This window comes from Sus scrofa, chromosome 16, assembly GCF_054392235.1.
Source record: "Sus scrofa isolate SSC_HxYL_T2T_F1_AM1 chromosome 16, Sscrofa_HxYL_maternal_Yorkshire_Landrace_v2.0, whole genome shotgun sequence".
Classification (NCBI taxonomy): domain Eukaryota; kingdom Metazoa; phylum Chordata; class Mammalia; order Artiodactyla; family Suidae; genus Sus; species Sus scrofa.
The window spans coordinates 62,801,104-62,816,014 of NC_139398.1; the positions used below are offsets into that span (position 1 = coordinate 62,801,104).

The 14,911-nt window shown below is 48.6% G+C and overlaps 1 long non-coding RNA gene across 50 annotated transcripts in view; it reads right to left on the reverse strand.

Moving 5' to 3' along the window:
* LOC102164818 (uncharacterized) overlaps nt 1-14,911 on the reverse strand; it is a 481,497-nt gene that overhangs the window by 189,389 nt on the left and 277,197 nt on the right. For all 50 annotated transcript variants that reach the window (XR_014831575.1, XR_014831564.1, XR_014831562.1 and 47 more), the window contains one exon: nt 1,350-1,509. This is a non-coding gene — a long non-coding RNA (uncharacterized LOC102164818). The remainder of the gene's footprint in view (nt 1-1,349; nt 1,510-14,911) is intronic.

The following is a 14,911-nucleotide window of genomic DNA, read 5'->3' on the forward strand; positions in this document are numbered from 1 at the left end:
ATGATATCTTTCTCTAACTTACTTCACTTCGCAGGATAGTCTTTAGGTCCATTAGAATGGTCTCCTTTTGACGCACACGGTAAAAGCCTCATACAAAGGGTCTTCAGTAAAGAGTCCCCCAGTGTCTCCTCCGTAGAAGCAACCATTCTTTCTTATAAACCTTCCAGAAGGCAATCCATACAAGTGCAGGCAAAACTATTCTCTACGCTCATGGATGCCCAGTCTACCATTTTGTCCCCTATTCTTCTTGCTATCAGTGTATTTTGGATGTATGTGTCAATACACTGGGGCATGAAGATATAACTAATTTTTTAAACTTTTTTTTGGGTCTTTTTAGGGCCACACTCGCGGCATATGGAGGTTCTCAGGCCAGGGGTCGAATTAGAGCTGTAGCCGCCGGCCTATGCCACAGCCACAGCAACACCAGATCTGAGTCGCATCTATAACCTACACCACAGCACATGGCAATGCCAGGTCCTTAACCCACTGAGCAAGGCCAGGGATATAACCTACGTCCTCATGGATACTAGTTGGGTTCGTTAACCACTGAGCCACAATGGGAACTCCAATGTGACTAATTTTTATGGCTGCATACTATTCTGTTGTGTGGAACTGACCCCTGATTGACAGACCTCTATGGACATTCTAACTATATACTCAAACAAGGCAGCAGCTAGTTACCTAGCACTTATGTTCCCTTGTATATAAATCTTTGTGTACTTTTGTGAATTCCCTAAAGGATATTACAGAGATTTAAAATGAGATTCCTGAGCCTTCTCAAAGATATTTTGATTCCATTGTCCTGGGGTGACATCCTGCAATCTGAATTTTGAAAAGCACCCCCAATAATTTGGATGGATACCCTCGCTGGGAGTTTCTTGGCTCATCTTGTAAAAAAAGGAGTGTGCTGCCCTGTGAAGCTGAGTGGCCTGTATCAGGCCCTTGATGCCCAGGTCAAGTGCTGGGTCCACTGTAGTACCCTGGAGAAAGGCCCTTGCATTGTCACCACTACCAGTGACCGGGAATGGGTGTCCCTAAGCCCATGCCAGGCTCTTCTCAAGAAGCAGTGATCATGAGTCAAATGGCCATGGAGCCTGGCTAATCCCACCTGGTCCTGATTTCCCATAATTTTATGATGTCTGCTATCTGGATGGGCACACGAGAAGCCAGTAACAGTGGCTGCCTCTGAGCAGAAGACTGGGCATATGGGAATCTGGGTAAGGAAGGGGACTTTCAGTGATTAACAGAGGAATTATTATTATCATCATTATTTTAACAATCCGAAATAACCACAGAATATCTGGGTCTACTAGGTTTACTAACTGTATGATATTGAACAAGCTGCTTACCTTCTCTGAGCCCTGGTCAGGCATGGCTCCGACTCTGGTGGGCAGCGGTAAACTCTGCATCAGTTCATGACTGTGAAACACTTGATGGAGCTGTACACACTACTCAAGCAGCAGCATGAGGCAGCAGGAGACCGAGATAAGCGGGGAGGCTTCTACCACTCTGTAAAGGGCAGAAGAACCCAGAGAAGCAAAGGCTGTGAGTTTGAGGCCGGCCATGGGACAAGGTCAGGGAACAGGACAGCATGGCTGTCTAGCCTCTTGGTGGCCACCATAGTCCGGGCTCAGGCTTCCTGCAGAAGCCTCCACCTGCAGGTCCTGGACCCAGTAAAGGAGCTCATTTAGTGGGATGTTTTCTGCCCAGGAAGGCTCCACGGGGCCACACATACGCAGAGAGCGTTAACAGCTCTCCAGACTGCCAGGGGGCCCCATGCCTGGAGGAGGGCCTCCTGGAGCTGCCTGCTTCGCAAAGAGGAGTTTCCCTGTCTGGCCTTCCCTTGGGAAGCAGCAGCATTTCACAAGATGATAAGAACATACAGAAGCCAAAGCCAGCCGGGAGGTGGAAAATGGGCCAGGAGTCCTCAGCAAATTATCTTAACTATGGAAAAAAAAAAAAAAAAAGAATGTTTTGGAACCCTTTCCAGAGCTTATAGTGGAAAAAAAAAAACACTTCTTTTTTTTCCTTCTCTTGAAACAAAGGCAGTGGGTATGTTTCCCTCTATAGAGCCTAAACTGGGATGGCTTCTTAGAAAGAAAGTCCGAAACTGGGCTTCTGGGGGTCTGATCTGGTCTGCAAATGTCTTCTGTCTCCCTTGCCCCTGACTCAGACAAAACTGAGGGACTGGAATACCTCATGCTTTTGAGGTATTGGAGGATCTGGTGACCTTGGGCCAACCTATACCCTGACATGGCAGCTATTTTAGGTGTGATATGCCCTTTCCTGTCTGCTGCAGGCCCCACCATCCCCTATCACACACCACAGTGGCCTACATCTCTCCTGCTCTGCTGCTGTGGTAGCCCCTATCTTATGTCTTACCATGCTAAATCTAGCTACCATGCTAAACCCCCCCAGAAGAGTCAAACCAAACGCAGTGGCTGGCTCCGAAATGCATTTCTGTGATGTTGCCAAATGGTTTGCTTTCCAATTACTGATTTCCTTTATTAACTTCTGGCAAGATTAGTTTTCATGAGCACATCCTGGCTGTAAGTCTGATGCGCTGCTATTTAAGGACTGCATGATTTAAGGAAAGCTATTTAATGTCTCTGAGACTGTTTCTACAGGACCGATGTGAGGATAAAATTGTATTATTTTTCATGATTTTGTAGGTTGATTGGGTGGTTCTTTTGCTTCATATGGTGCCTGCTGAGGCCCAGGGATGGCTGGAAAATCCAAAATGGCCTTGCCCATATGACTGGCAGTTAGCTCTGACCACCAGCTGGGAATACAGCTGGATCTGCTGGCTGGGAGTCTTGGTTCTCCTCATTCACCTCTCCACATGGCTGCTTGTGCTTTCTCGTAGCATGGCTGTGAGGAGTATCCCAAGAGACGAAAACAGAAGCTAGAGTTCTCTGAAGGCCCTGAAGTTACCCAGTGTCCATCACATTCTACTGGTCATAACAAGTGTGAGGGCCAGCTCCAAGGATTCAAGGCAAGGGCAAAGCAACTCTGCCGCTGGTATAGACACAGAAGTTCTCCTTCCAAAAAAGGCATGGGAGGTAGGGGATTATTTTTACAGCCACTTTGGAAACATAATTTCCTATAAATGGACTTTCATGGTGCTTAATACACAGAAGATCATCAATGATGTTAATTTCATTCATTCATTCATTCCACACACATTTAGTAAGCTTCACTGTGTTCCAGGCCTTAAACTAGGCACTGGGAAGATGGAACTAGTTCCAATCACCAGGGAACTCAGTTCCAGGTAGGAAACAGGCAAGGAAAGAACTAATTACAGCACAACAGGCTAACAGCTTTGCCAAAGAATGCTTGGGGATTGGCAAATGCACTCAGGCTGGGCCAACAGACATCAGCCTTGGAGACTGGCTGGCTCTACTGGGAGAGAAAAGCTCCTTTTCACAGGAATGTTAGGCTGGCAGCGGGAGCTCTGGAGCTGCTGGACGCAGCCCTGCCATCACATGGGATCCGCCAGTGCCTGTCCTGCCAGGTTTTGGGAGGGCTTGTGACAGATATGCCAACCAAATTTCCTTTCTTGCTAAAGTAATTTGGATTCAGCTATCCATCACTTGTCAAAGATCCTTACAAACACTCCAGTCTTGCGGCCCTCATAGTCTAATGGAAGGGACCCACATGCAGCAAATAACTGCTTCAGTGTTGTAAGGGATAAAACAGAGATGGGGGGTGTACTTTGAAGACATGGATTGGGTTCATTTTCTTTCTTTTTTTTTCTTTTTTTGGCCACCCCATAGCATATGGAGTTGCCAGGGCCAGAGATTAAATCTAAGCCGCAGCTGAGACCTTTGTTGCAGGTGTGGCAACTCTGGATTCTTTAACCCACGGAGCTGGGCTGGGATGGAACCTACTTCTTGGTGCTGCAGAGACACCACTGATCCTGTTGCTCCATAGTGGGAACTCCTGGGTTCATTTTCATGGGGGCAAGTAAAGAATCTGGAATCTTTCCTGGAGGGGCTCCCCTACCCCCATGCCTACCACAGGGCTGGTCATCCTGTATGTTCCAGTGGAAGAGACGGCAGAGTCTCAAGATAAAACTGGTGATCCTGTTTTTAAATCTCTGCCCTTCCTACTTTCCTAAATTCTGGGGCTCTTATAACTGGCCTTCCTGGTGTCTGCATGAAAACAGAATCACCTTAGCAAAAGCAGACTTTTAATAGACCTCCAGAGGTTAATGGGCCTGGCAGATCTTTGACATTTATTGGATTTTACGAGCTAGTGGATCTGACACAGAAAGCCGATCAGATGTTCCAAATCGATGGCCCTTTGGGGTACTGTCTTCACACAGCACCATAATGAGGTGACCTTGGATGCCTGAGTCCCCAAAGAACAGAGAGGATGTCAGAATCCTAGGAACTGCTGAGCTGATCAAGGCCTACACAGTGCCCCGGGGGCCCCTCCAGTCCTGAGATGCTTTGCTCATGGTGCCTATGATCGCACACTCCTTTCACCTCACCCTGCCTCAAAAGCTGCAAGCACTAGCCTCTCTTAAAAATCCCTTCCCTCATTCCACAAACATCTGTGGAAAAGCTTCGTGATGATGTTCCTTAATAAATGGATATTTCTTGGGCCACTGCCCCGTACCAGGCATAGATGAGGCATAGGGGACCCAGAAAAGACTGTGATATGTGCCTTGTTCTCGAGCAGCTTAGAGTCCTGCAGGGGAGCCTTCCAGAGACCAAAGTCCTGTTTGTGCCCCAGTATGGGTCTGACAGAGGGGATTTTACAGAGAGAGCAAAGGCAGCAGAGAGGAAGGCACAGTGATTTGGGGGGATTAGAAAAGCCTCCCCAGTAGAGGGCATTTTGACTGGGTTCTCAAAGCCATGTGGGAGCTCACCAGGCAGGGAAGAAAAAAAAGGGGTGGGGGCCATCCGGGCATATAATAACATTGGGAATGAAGTATATAACAAATACAAGAGTGCAGAGACATGACTGTTTCACTGGGGCATGCAGACTACAATAAGCACTCATTGCTTTTCTCCCGTAGCAAAAAGAAGAAATGTGTACTTTCTGATTTTTATGCCAACAATGTGTTACTGTATTCCACTGGAAATTTCTCCCTGCTCTTTGTTTGCATATTTTTGTTTGCGTATTTTTTAATAATATCACTATCTTCCAGCTGGCTTTATTTTTACATTTTGTGATTTGACTGCAAGGTGTTTGGGGGTCAAAGAGTTGTCTTACATAACAAAGTATCTTCAAAATGCCTTGTTCATAACAGGTGATCAATAAATGTTAGATGAAAAGGAAAAAAGGCTTACGCTTATGGCAGCTGATTCAAGGAGAGACTCAGGAGATAGGAGGATTTCCACTTTGGAATAGCCTGAGTGAGTGAGTGCATTGGTCAGGGTGCTGCTTAAACAATGAGGAAATATATGCCCTCACGTAACTGGACACCTGTAAGAAGAGCAGCAGCAGTTTGGGACATTGCATCCAGATCCAATGCCCCCAAAGAAAATGAGAACGCTTTCTTCCTGAGTCTCTTTCTTAGGAGCATGGAAATATTTTCCCAGAAGCCCCCATCAAACTTCCCTTCATGTCTCATTGGCCAGATTTGGGTCACATGCCCAAGCCTAGACCAATCACTGGTAAGTGGACACAGGCTACCATGATTGGCCTAGACCATCCATGGACCGATACAAGATCCTATATGCACGTGGAGAGTATGCACTTCTACCACATGAAGCTTACCACACGATTATGGCAGCACCTCAAGGGTCTAACTCTGTTCAAAAAGAGGAGTCCATTTCTCGTATGTATGTGTGTCTTGGCAGGAACCAACTGCTATAAAAGTTTCTAAATACCTCCTCTATTTCCATACTTATCTCTTTAGGTGCCAGGAGCAAACAGTGTGTGGAATAGCCCTGGTCAAGGGACCACACTTTGAGTAACTCTGGCTTAGACAACTCAGAAACTTCCTAGACCCAGGATGGGGTCAGCTTCCTATAACTCTAAGGACAGAGAGATTAGAAAGTAAGAGAAATGTTTTCCGGGCAGGAAGTTTGATAGGCAAGTCATAGTGCTCCTTACACTACACTTCAACAATCGCTGCTGGGTGTGACCAGGCGAGATTAGGTCATATTCCATCCATGACTTTGAGTACCACTCCACACACTGAGATGATGTCTTCACTGTGTTCAGCTGCCTCATCCTTCTCTCGGGTAGAATGAGGTAAGGCTCCCATTCCCAAGCAGTAACCAAGACTGGAAGCAAAGAGCGTGACTAAAGGGGGCTTGGAAGGGAGGAGAGGATTGTTCAGGGTATCTGGCCTGCATCAGTTAGGACCGGATAGGTTATGCTGCAAAAACAAAAACATTCCAGATTTTAAGAGGATTATGACAACAATGGTTAAAATCTCACACATTCTATGTGTCCACTGAGTTGGCTGTGACTCTGGTTTGGGATTTCTTCAGGACTCAGGATGATGGAGAGACCCTTATCTGGAACACGGCTAATTTTGTGACAGAGGGAAAAATGAATATGGGGACCCACAAGATGACCCTTAAAGCTTTCCCGCAGAAGTAACACCCCCACCCCTACTCACATTTCATTATCCATAACGGGTCACATGGCCAAGCCTGACATTAATGGAGCAGAGAAGTATAATCCTCCCCAGGAGGATCAGGAAATATTTCTGAACAATAATACTGTCTCTTGGCACCACCTTCCTGAGCCTCAGTGCCATTTCTGTGAAGAGTGGGTCTCTCCTCACACTCCATAGACTGGAAAGTCCTTCCTGCCTGTGGACTCCACTGATGTTTCGATGTGATTCTCCTCAGAGAATAAATGCCCTGAGGTGACTTTTCCCCACTAAATAAATACTGAGGAGGGAAATGAGGGAGGGGTGCTGTGTATCTACAGAGCTAGATGCTCTGGTAGGTTCCATCTACACAGTTTTATAACATCCTTACAGTAACCCTCTAAAGGCAGGCATAACTGCTCCCCACTGGAAAACTGAGGCTCAGAGATGGTGAATAACTTGCCCCAACTCTTAAATGATAATAATAATTATTTACATACCACCATCAGTATTATTAAACGACTGCCGTTTCATGACAGTTACTCTGTGCCCTATACTGTTATGCGCTTTACTTGAATACTGTCATTTAGAGTTAAAAACAATCCCATGATATAAGCACCATCATTTTACTTACTCTGTGGGTGAAGAAACAGAGGCTCAGAAAGATAAATTCACCCAACTTACACAAAGGGAGCAGAGTCCAAGCAGAACCCAGATCTGCCCAAATCCAAAGCTTGACCTCTTAGCCCAGAGCACACCACCTGTCAAGGGTGGAGGCCCATGTGATAGCATCACAGGCTCTCCGCACCAGGTAGGAAGGAAAAGGGAAAGGCCTCCCCCACAAGACAGAAAGGGCAGGAAAGGGAATCCTGAGGGGATGACAGGAAGAACAGGCTGAGAGCCATGTGCATTCCAGATCATTCCAGTGGAGACACTGGTACTTGCTGAGACCCCTCTGTGACTTCTCTAATATGTTACTTTTGTTTTCTAATCAGTTGGCCATAGATTCCCTAGCTATGGTGAACACGCGTCATTGTTTCTGCCCAGAATCCCTTCTTTTGGAATATGGTACCCTGATTTCCTCTGGGGAACAGCTCCTCCCACTTGGGTCCTTATGGGGTTTACGGTCATCGTGAAGCAGGCTTCTTTATTCCGTGCAGTCACGTGTGGCTCATCTTAGTTATAGAAATGCCACGCAGACACCCATGGTCCTAGAGGGAGGGGGAAGGGGGACTTATTTAGGAGCCATTGGCTCCTCTTCAAATCCTGTGGTATAGAGGAGCAGAGTGAAGATGGCAAATCTGCATAGAAGCCATTACATTATTCAGCTGGGCGACACCTTTGGGGGAGCATTCACCACCTCATGAGTCTACCAGGTGGGCAGAGACTACCTCCCACTACAAAAGCTGAAATTCACTTCCCAGCCTCCTGCGGAGCTAGGGAGATGGCACGTGAGCTAGGCTTCTCATATCAGAATGCCTCCGCAGGACATCGGCGTGGGCGCTGATGACAGAGAAGCAGGGACTGTATGGCAAGGATGTGGCCATGAGCTGAATCCAGTTTCCAGCGACAATGTCAGCCCCAGGATACAGGCTCCAGCCTTGCTAGTGTTGGTGGTGCTGGCAGCAGCGTCTGTACCTAGCGGAGGAGCAGTTGTATGATTTTAGAAGTTGTTCCTAGCGGAGCAACCTCCAAGTCTGGGTCTCTGGCCCTCCAAAAGACTGGAAGCTAGCCAACGAGGAACCTTTATAAAATCCTTGCTTCAACTGGCCAGGTTTGCTTCCTGTCTCTGAGCCGGGACGGGGAATGCTGAGCCAGCTGTGAGCAAAATCTGGCGAGGTTCTCTGGAGCTTGCCTCACTCATCTTTGACGGCAGCCTGACCCCTGGAGACAGATGAAGAACTTGAGTATCTTGCACGATTCCAAGGGAGGGGGAGAGGGAGCCAGGAGAGAGCTCCTGAACCTTCTGCTAAACTGGGAATAGGGGGCTTTGGTTTACATGGCAAAATGACACATGACCTCTTTTATGCACCAGACTGGGGGAAAAGTTAAACTGCTCCCCTTCCATACTTTAGGAAATACAGACACGTGTGGCTAGTTGGAGGAAGTGGGGGCGGGAAGGATGTGAAAATTTGGGGCAGGGGAGCCTCCCCTGGCACTGAGGAAAGGAGAGATGGATCACTTACTCCACTCACTGGTTCTGGGGCGGAAGCGACCTGGACATATGCGTTAAACTGATCACCACTGGCCCTTCATGAAGAGGAGGGCAGGGTGGTCCTGGGGTTCAAAGAGTCCCTGGATCCCCCTGGCTGCAGCCCCTACTGTGCCAGCACATGCCATGAGATCAGGCTTCTAGAAAGCCTCGGGCTTTAAAAATGCAGAGTCTGGTGAATTCCAGACATTCTGAGCCACTGCACAGACAGCACCCACCATGTCCCAGCTAGGGAAGCCTTCTGAAAGCTCTCCTGGAATGCGACTTATTTGTCCGTAGGTTGTTTTGAGATTTTCAGTGGAGAATCGGGGTCTTAATTCAGAGAAGCCAAGCATATACTTTTAAAATGCCAATAAGCAAAAGTTCATTACTGCTGTGCCAAATGAGAGGCAGCCAGCCCACGCAGAACTCCTCGGCTCTAAATTTACAAGTGCAGCCAGCTTCTGAACTTCAAGTCCTCCTACGAGGCTGAGGCCCTGGCTAGAGGAATTCAGTTGTTTTGGGGGCCATGATGAACATGTTCTAAAATTGATTGTTCTGATGTTCTCACCAGTGTGAACAAACTGGAAACCATGAACTCATAGGCTTTAAAGGGGGGACTATATGGTACGTGAATCGTATCTACCATATTACATAAAAGAAGCCCGAGAGGACTGACTGACTTTGACCGTCAGCCCTGCTCTGAGCCAGTGTGGGACGAGAAGCTAGTTTCCCAACCTGGCTGAGCTTGGTTCCACCACCTCTAAAGTGATACGAAATGATCACCTTATACTTACATCCCAGACTCAGTATGAAGGGGAAACGAGAGGCCATCTGTGACACTGATTGATCCATGGGTCACCCTCCATAAATGTATGTGCCTTATCAAGTCCCTGTTCTGTATCAGACACTGGGACACAGAGACAAATGTGCCTTTCCTCTTGCCTTCAAGGAGAAAGCAGTTAAGGTGGGAGATGGGCAGTGATATTAAAGGGCCAGCAGTGCTGTGATTCAGAGTCCAGAGGGCACCAGGAAGACGGCGGTCCCTCCTCAGACACATCTTCCCTGACCCCAATCCCACAACCCAACACTGTCTGCTGCATCACCCTCCTTGCTGCTATGGCACCATCAGAATGTATTCTCTTGCATTTACTGGGTGCTTCCTTCATGCCTGCCTCTCCACCAAGACTGGCAGCTCCATGAGAGCAAGGCCCTTGTCTGGCTGGGTCCCCAGTGGCCAGAACCGCATCCTACATACTCAGTAAATATTTGCTGAATGAAAGCAGCAGGATGAGGCTTGGGGGATGAAGAAGCCTGGGTATTCTGGGCTGAGAGGGCCACAGCCAAAGCCACGGAGACTGGACTGTACGGCAGAGGGGGAAGCGGCGGGAGGGGAAGTGGCAGGAAAAGAAAATGGAGATACAGGTGGGGCCGCCCCAGGGCAAGACTCGGCTCTCACTCCGGAAAGGGGACTCTAACCACTACCGAGTTCCCCCCTCTCTGCTGACTCCAGTCTATGGCAAAACCCACAGATTCCTGTTAGGTGTGCTGAGTGCAGCCTGTGTGTTTCTATAGCAACCGTCACCATGGCAGCAGAGGCCTGGATCCAACTTCCGGCACTGCTAAGGCCCTGAGCTCCTGTCCCCCTCCCCCAGCATCCTCCATCCCGCAACATAGAAGGAGACCCGGCTGGGCATCCACACTGGTGGCAGGCAAGGAGGGCTGTGCCCAGGTGTGGGACACAGGATGTCAGAATTAAACATCAGATATGTCACAACAGACACACCTGCCAAGCACAGATGCAGCAGCCTGAGCATTTGCTAGCAATTGCAATTTGCATGGCTTTGCCCGGGCAGGGGATGGGGAGTTGGGTTTGAAGGCACACCAAGTGGCGGAGCAGACTGGCCTCCATGTGGGCTGGCTGGGTGGGGCGTGGAGCTCAGGGTAGGAGGCCTGGAAAAATCCCAGCTTCCTCGGCTCCCAGACCCATGGCCTTGCTGAGCCTCGTGCTCCCATTTTTCCAAACGGGATAGATAAACAATGATAGCAGCAGCCCATTTCAGATATTGGAAACCAGCACCGTGTCTTGCCCCTGACAGGCATTTGATATTTAGCGAGAGACAAATTATGTGAATTAACAAATAATAATAAAAAGGACTGTCATCTCTCAGTCAACAAAGCCACAAGTCCCAGGCCCCTCTCTCTTCACTCTCCTCCCCGCTCCACGTTCTGTTCAAACCCAGTTCTGTTACATGGGCTTTGTCTCATCTGTTCTCTGCTGCACCCCAGCCTCTTGGAGGAGTGATCACAGGTTCCTGAGTCACAGACATGAGTTCTAATCCGGCTGCTGTGACTTGCTGTCCTTGTGACCCCAGGCAGGTTGACTCATTTCTCAACTGCTGCTGAGATCCCTTTAGTTGCAAGACTCAGAAACGCACACAGACTGGCTTCGGTCCAAAGGCAGGAGGAGGATAAGGTTCCAGATTTGGCAAATAAAAATATAGGATGCCCGGTTAAACCTGGATTTTAGATAAACAACAAATAATGTTTTAGTATAGGTATGTCTCAAATATTGCACGGGACATAGTTAGATGAAAAAAGTCACTGTTTATCAGAAATGCAAATTTAACTGGCCAACCTATGTTTTCCCTGTCAACCCTGGGTGGGACAGGTACTTAGAACTCACGAAACAAGCTGGATCCGGAGTTCAAGTAACAGCATGAGGATTGCCTCAGACTCCCTCGCCTCCTGTCCCCATCTGGGGCTTTGCATTTTGCAACCTTGGAGAGGCGCACTCCTTGGGGCAAAAAACCATCAGCTGGGCCCTCTCCTTAGGACTGTTATGCAGAAGCTCCCCCCTGCCTCCCACTCTCCCTCCTCCTGCCCTCTGTCCCTCTCATCCTGTGCCCACACTAAGCCCTGGACCCGCTGGGTGCTCTCCCTTTTCTGCCACCAGGCAGTGAGCACTCACTCCCCTAGACTTTGCTGTCCGGCAGGGCCCAGCACCCTCACACCCCGGCATGGTCTACCCCCACCCACGCTGCATCTCACCCCTACACCTCCTACACACACACACACACACACACACACACACACACACACACACACACACACATTTTTCCCCTCCCAGGAGTCCAGGAGTGTTTTTGCCCTGGACCTCAGTTTCCTGCTCTGGACCATCCAGAGGCCACAAACACCAACAACACCAGGGCTTTGGCCAGGATTTTAAGGACAGCAGCAACTCCATCTCAGGCCCCTTGTCAGGTTGGACAACAGGCTCATCATTGCCAAGGCCCCAGAATTTACCAAAGAACAAGTAATCCGAATAGAATAGAAAACTTAGTTTTGAGTGGAGGTCCCCTGCCCGTAATCTCTGGACTAGATGGCCCAGCCCTGTGATCTAGGGTGGGCCTCTCAGGGGTGTTCCTGGGAAATACCTTCAGTAGGCGCCTGAGGGGACTATTTAAAGTGCATTATCTGGCCCCACCCAGACTCCTCAGACCCAGCACCCAGGAATCTGCATTTTAGCCAGCACCCTCAGATGTTGATCATACTCACTAAAATTTGAAAACTACAAATTCTGCCTTTTACATTTTTTTTTTTTTTTTGCTTATGGCTACACCTGCAGCATATGGAAGATCCCAGGCCAGGGACAGAATCCAAGTCGAGGCTGCAACCTACATCACAGCTAACACCAGATACTTAAACCCATTGCACTGGGCCAGGGATAGAATCCAAGCCTCCAAAGCCACTTGAGCCTCTGCAGTCAGACTCTTAATCCACTACACTACAGCAAGGACTCCTGGCTTTTCCATTTTAATAGGAAATTAAACTCTTCGTTTGCAGCCCTTAAAATGGGGGAGGGGCATTTTCCCTTCAGCATTTTCCTCCCTAGCCATGCCACCCCCTCCCCACTGCAACCTTGGAACATTGCAGGCAAAGTAACCCAAGCTTTGTGGAGCAGGAGCTCCTGCCACGTGCCCATCCACTGTGTTGGTCCCATTGGAACAACCTGGAGGGCAGGGATCATGATGGGAAACCTGAGGCTCCAAGTGGGAGGTCCCTTGGCCAAGGTCACAAGGCCATCAATGGAGGAGCTAGGGCTCAAATCCCTGTCTGCACAGCATCAGGGTGCCCTGGGGAGCTTCTCACTAAGCTAAACTAGCTCTCCCCAAATGGGAACAGGAGAAAGGCAATCACGGGGTTGAGAAGAAAGCTCCTCTCCCCTTCTATGGAGCAACTACCACCACCAGGGCAAAGCAACAGTCATCCAGGATGGGATGGAGGGGGTCACAGTGTCCTGGGGATGGAGAAGGAGTGAGAGTGGCTTTGATAAGAGCATATGGCCCCTGGGGACAGGACAAGAGCTGCCACCAGCTCAGATGGACTCCCATGTCCCTTAGTTGCCCAAGGCACCTCATAGAAATGGGGACAGCGGCTGCCCGTCTTTATCCTTCACTGCCCAGCCCTCCTGCCCACCTCCCATCAAGTTGAACTTGAGCTATGTACCATCACTGCAAATCTTAAACCACGGGAGTCCCCTGCAACTGGCAGCTAGGGGTCCCATGGCACTTTGCCGTGGTTTCTGTCCCTGGATGGCTCCGTTTTCCTGATGTGGCGCACATGTTTACCAAAGAGCTGTGGTTAATTAAGTAAGGTACAGAATCAGAGAGAACATCCGTGGAGCACCTGCTGCATGCACTGTGCTGTAACTGACTGCAATGGGGGTGTCGTGTGCACCGCTGTAAGAGAAGAGGAAAGCCTCACCGCCCCCAAACTGCTATGGGGGTGGAGCAGGGAGAGAGGTACCTGTCACCTGGGAAGGAATCAGGTAAAATTTTGTGAAGGAAGTGTGGCCCTGGAGCTAGGATGGGAAAGGTGTGTTGGATCCGAGCTGCACAGAGGTGAGAAGGCAAAGGCATTCTCTGTGCTAAACCAGGTGCAAAGGGATGGAGGTAGGTTCCAGTCCTGCCAGTTCTGCCTCCCTCGCACTTCCCGTCTGTGCCCTAAGCCCAGTGCTTCTCAAACTTCAGTCATTCACGGAAACCTCTCTTGATTTTTACCAGGTCCATGTGAGATCTGTGCTCTTATTTATTTCACATTTTTCCTTAAATCAACCCACTGCTTTCTATTTTATAAAATTTATGTCAGGAGGAATTTTTCTCTCATAGGAGCAATTGGAAAATAGATTCCATGTGCTATAGATAGATGACCATCATAAAAATCAGAACACTGAAAGCAAGATAACAATGCTCCTGAAACCCAGCCAGGTTCTGCAGCTCAGGGAAGTGCTAAGTCTGCTCTCTCATTGTTGTTAAAAAGAAGAGAACAGCTTTGGGGTTCCCTGGGGGCCTATTGGTTAAGGATCCAGCGTAGTCACTGCTGTGGTGTGGGTTCGAGCCCTGGCCTGGGAACTTTTGCATAACATGGGTGTGACCAAAAAAACAAAAACGAAAGAGAGGGACAGAAAGAGAAGAGCTAGTGTTAGGGAGGCATCAGGGACACCTGAGCACATGCCTGAGACCTTCTTGATTAATGAGGGCTGAGGGATGCTCTCTCTAATGCTTTATCTGTGTCCCCCACTAATAGGACCCTAGATACCACTGGTGTCCCCCATACTTGCAGAAAGTGTCCCAGCCAAAATCTGAGTCTAACCCCAACCATTCATGTGCCGCCACCGTTATGTGCAGATGTTGGTCTGTGACTGTGGTTGTTGGAGACCTTGAACTCCATGGCTGTACCCGGGGCCTGTCACAGTGGGTGAGGACTTCACATAACAGCAAGAACTACAATCCGTGTAACAACAGCAAACGCCACCATTATAGCGAACATTTATATAGTTCCTATTGTGCACCAGGCACTCTTCTAAAAATTGACACATATTAAATTATTTCATCCTCACAAAAACATCCATGCCAAAGGTGCCATTACTATTCCCACTTTACAGATGAGAAATCTGAAACACAGAGAGGTTAAATACCTGCCCAAGAGCAATCCCATCTTTTTTTTTGACTGGATTCCCACATACAATCCATTTATTCAGTCTTTCATCCCGCCATTTAACAGATATGCATTGAGAACCTTCTATGTTTCCTTTGAAGCAATACTTACTTCATTTTAAAATCAAACCTGCCGTTTCCAGGAATTCCCATTGTGGCGCA